Source organism: Panthera leo, chromosome D4, assembly GCF_018350215.1.
Source record: "Panthera leo isolate Ple1 chromosome D4, P.leo_Ple1_pat1.1, whole genome shotgun sequence".
NCBI classification, from domain to species: Eukaryota; Metazoa; Chordata; class Mammalia; order Carnivora; family Felidae; genus Panthera; species Panthera leo.
The window spans coordinates 22,393,606-22,398,050 of record NC_056691.1 but is presented as its reverse complement, the minus strand read 5'-3'; the positions used below and the strand labels follow the sequence as shown (position 1 = coordinate 22,398,050).

The window sequence follows — 4,445 nt, the reverse complement described above, 5'->3', positions numbered from 1 at the left end:
ATGTGCACATGTACACTGCATAATAGAAGACATCTGTGTGGGGGACCACAGCATTCTTTACTATCCATTCCTTGTACTTCTCATCAAGTGATACCTATATTAAGTTTATGCCTTTTAAGCACAGCTTCTTCAGGGTTTGGTCATATTTAAAAAAAATTTTTTTTAAATGTTTATCCATTATTGAGAGAGACAAAGACAGAGACAGAGACAGAGAGAGAGTGTGAGTGGGGAAGGGGCAGAGAGAGAGGGAGGCAGAATCTGAATCAGGCTGCAGGCTCTGAGCTGTCAGCACAGAGCCTGATGTGGGGCTTGAACTCACTAAACGTAAGATCATGACCTGAGCTGAAGTCGGATGCTCAACCGACTGAGCCACCCAGGCACCCCTGGTCATATTTTGGGTGAAACTTATGACCATAGTGTTTGTTGTTACACCTTCTTAGGTAAAATGTGTTTGTCTGAGATGTGTTGGTAGATCAGACACTCTATCAGCCCTTGGATAGTGGTGCTAGCTGAGATCATGTGGATCCAAAAGGCAAACGCGGAATATGTGTTGATTTTGGTGAGTGATGAAGAGCTGCCACTACTGGGGGACAGTGTGAAGAAGAAGTTTTACTTGCTTCAAGCGGCTGCTTTGTTTTCATGAGGGGTGGTACCCTTCTGAGATTCCAGTTTTGTTCTCTTTTGCTAGTAAGTGGAATATTGAAAAGGGCAGGAATTAGACTGGTTAGTATCAGTGAGGGAGGTCCTGCTGTCTGACTCACAAAAAGTCTATCTCTGCCACTATGGCCGCTCTTTTTATGAGTTCATCATGCAAGCACCGTAGTGGTCAAGCTCAAAGGTTAGAAGATATCTACTCACTGAGTCATCTTGTTTGTGAAGTGTTTAATGCCTCTTCTGAGGTGGACACACTCTGCTCAGCATTAATGTGTCATACGAAGATCCTCATATTTTGTGCTTACTCTCAAAGATTCATTTGCCTGACACATCCCCAGGTCTCCTTGTTCCCCGTCCTTTGATCTAGTTCTTTCCAAGCCATTGACCAATCAGTTAAGCTATTTCTGCCTTCTTGAGAATCGATATATACGCTCCCTTTTGTCTACTGTCTCTGCATTCCAAGCTCATCACCCCTTGTAGTGTCTGAAGCTCTGCCAAATGGGAGGCTTTCCCCGTGACGGTTTTTCAGGGCTTCCCCTGAGAGGTGACATGGTGCAGTAATACTTTATTTTTTGTTTGCATTCACTTAGTAAACTGACCCATCTGTGAATCAAGCTTGTGTATTTCCTCTCCCATCAGTTAGTTATAGAAAATGCCCATGTGACAAGAGTGTGAGCTGAGACAAAGGCACCAGAGAAACATGGGTTCTGACAGCTGTTCATTACCTTATTTGTGTCTCCTGGACCAGCTTGAGCCTGATTTTGCATGTACCACATCTGCTTGATTAATGATTGCTGCTAGAACGCCCCAATGTTATGATTTGGTGGATCTGAAAGTATCCAATTTATGATGAGTAATTCTGACCATACAGTTACTTAATTCCCGAGGGCAGATGTGCAGTTTCTAAAAGATCTAGTATTATCCCAAGACCTATTTTTTGAATGGACTATAGTTTTTCTGCTACATGTGACATGACATCGACTTTCTTCCAAATCATAGGAGTTTCTGCTGTGGCCATCCTGTTGGGTCTTCCCAGAGTCCTACACAATGTCTTTCTCTACCATGATCTGTCTCGTATCATGGAGTCTGCTGAGCCATAGAAATAAAATGTCAGCACTTCAGAACCAAAACCTGAAGTACTACAGAGAACTATTTTTTTCTGGACCTTAACAGAAGTTGATAATAGCCTTTAAATCAACATGGTGAATTGGTAGTTTCTGTATTCCTAATGCAGAATATACTGCCTGCAAAACCCAAAGGAACCTATCAAAGGTTGGGTTTCATTCTTTGTGGTAGGAAACATGACATATTTCCCCACTCTCTGGACTGGATATGCATGTCTAAGGCATCCATACTATTTGCCACTTCTTGCTCATCAGCTTCAATTGACATGATGTAAATTCTCTCCAAAATATCCAGAAAGTTGAAGGTTAGCAAAATATGCCATCTCAAAATATGCCACTTTGGCATAGGCTTATTTTGAGCTGAAGGCAGTTGAAAAGAAGTAAATATAAGAGTATCTCTTTGCCCTCCCCTTATTCGCTTAGAGGCAGGATACAAATTTTTAAAGGTGTTTCCCTTTCCTTCTCTACCAGGAAGGACAGAAGTTAACCACCAGAGATAACCAGGTCCTTATCGGCCCAGAGAGGAAACCAAAGGAATCTATATAACAAACCTTGAAACTAGCCCTTATCTACCTTTAGTTTCCCCATTTTTTTGCCTTCCCACAGAATGCTGCCCCTGGAACTCAAAGTCTCTTACCTTTGTCTTGTACATCTCTAAAAATATATTGCTCTTTTGTTAAGATGTTATATAAACCCACATTCTAACCACCCCTTTGAGTTACTCATCTCTGAGTGCTCCCAAGTACATGCGCAGTGCACAAGTTAATAAAGTTCTGTTTTTCTCTTGTTAATCTGTCTTTTGTCAGGCGAATTTACAGAGCCCCAGACAGTGAACCTCAGATAGGTAGAAGGAAAGTAGTTCCCCTTTCCTACACAATCCAGGTCCCTTCAATCTATTGTATGCCAGAGGTTGTGAAAATGAGCACAACCTTGGAATAGGACCGTAAATGTGTATCCCATGTGTTTTTGTTTACTCTAATTTCTGGGGTGGGTGGGGGTAATTTCAAGGGCTACTACTTTGCTTTCTTACTACAAACATTCCTAATCTATAGGTCAAGGAACCATGTGAAATTTCTGCTAACTGCTAAATATGTGCACTTGAATTACCCATTTGGGGAGCAAGGAAGTGACAACCAAGAGGGTCCATAGAGACAATAACCCCTCCTGTGGGATAGACCTGGGTCAGAACTCCATTTATTACCTTTACTAACTGAACTCCTTATACCCCTGCTGTAATGCAGAGGAAAGCAAGATGGCACATGGATCTCCTGGTATCAGATTGAACTTGGATGCTGTATTTGACAAACCTGGAAAAATCTGGAAATTCCCCTTTCCAAGTGTGCCATTACCCAAGTAAATGGCTATAGGTCCCACTTGGGAAGGATGGAAGAATCACTGTTGTATGTAATTGCTGGTGTTAGCTTCAGCAGCACGTATACAGAATTGGAAAGATACAGAGAAGATTAGCATGACCCCTGCGTGCAGATGACATGCAGATTCATGTATATACCTGCTGCGGTGTCAGAGATCCCTTCATCATCTGGACCTGGATGCTCCTTCAGTCAGTGGGTCCTGCATCTGGGAGTTGACTCCAGTGTGGAAACTGAGCAAAAGTTTGTGACTTTCCACTGGGGAGTGTTGCCTTCTACTCATCTATTCCTAATTTTTCTGATAGATATAGATATAGATATTTAGATATAGATTTGACAGTACCCTGGGCAGTTGGCTGCTTATTGATCTTGCCTCTAGGAACACCACGTATTTCAAGGCGTCTCTAAGACCGTATTAAGTCAGACCCCTCTTGGCTGCCATTCAGACCTTGCTAACCATGCTATTCCAAGATCCTATCATCCCCTTTCCTTCTAGGGAACTCAGTTCTGTAACAGCTACTAATTCAGCCCACCGAAGACAGGCATTACTGAGCATTGCAGTGATGTTCCTCCCTAGTTCATTCCTTATTGCTTTAATAAGTGGAGTGCTCTCCAGGCCCTCTTAAAGGAAATGACCAGCTGGTAGGTTTTCCAGTTGTATATAATAGATCCATTCTAGCATACTTAGCTCTCTAAGCCTTCTGAGCTCTTTCTCACCGTTTTCCAGAGCCTCTCTAATTTAATGCCAGCTGTCATTTTTTCCAAGCCTGTAGAACCATCACTTAGAGTTCTTGCCAGGGAGTTAAATAAATCCTGTTTCACTAGCGAGTTCCCTCATATGGTAAATCTTCCTTCATCTAGCTTTATATGCCACCTTCTTGATCTGGCATCTTCAAGATTCACTTCCAGACATATTTTCCTGGTTCCTGCCAGCACATGTTACCCATGTCCTGTAGCAACTTTGATGTATAATCCCTCCTAGTCCCTGACACACCCAGCACTTCTCCAGGCTGGCTATGCCAAGGTTTGATCATGTGTAAGGGCCTGATCATATTTAAAGTCCAGGTGGACTTTAAGAGAGCAGATCCTAAGGAGGTTATTTGTTGTCTTGTTTGGCACCTACCTCATTTGAGGCCTCTGCAGAGTCTTGAACAAGGTGGGTTATCTCTCTTCCAAAAGAAGTAGGCCACTTCTGCTGGCCTGGTGGGCTCAGAGAGATTAAGGATACGAAGTTCACTGGTTCATCTACCTACATGTCTTCATCTCAAATCTCAGAGTTCCACTCTTTCCCTCTCTG

At 42.7% G+C, this 4,445-nt stretch overlaps 1 non-coding gene across 1 annotated transcript; it reads left to right on the top strand.

Moving 5' to 3' along the window:
- Positions 1–3,192: 3,192 nt before the first annotated feature.
- LOC122205715 lies at positions 3,193–3,298 on the top strand. The gene has a single exon (XR_006196220.1). It is a non-coding gene; the product is annotated as a U6 spliceosomal RNA (small nuclear RNA).
- Positions 3,299–4,445: the final 1,147 nt, after the last annotated feature.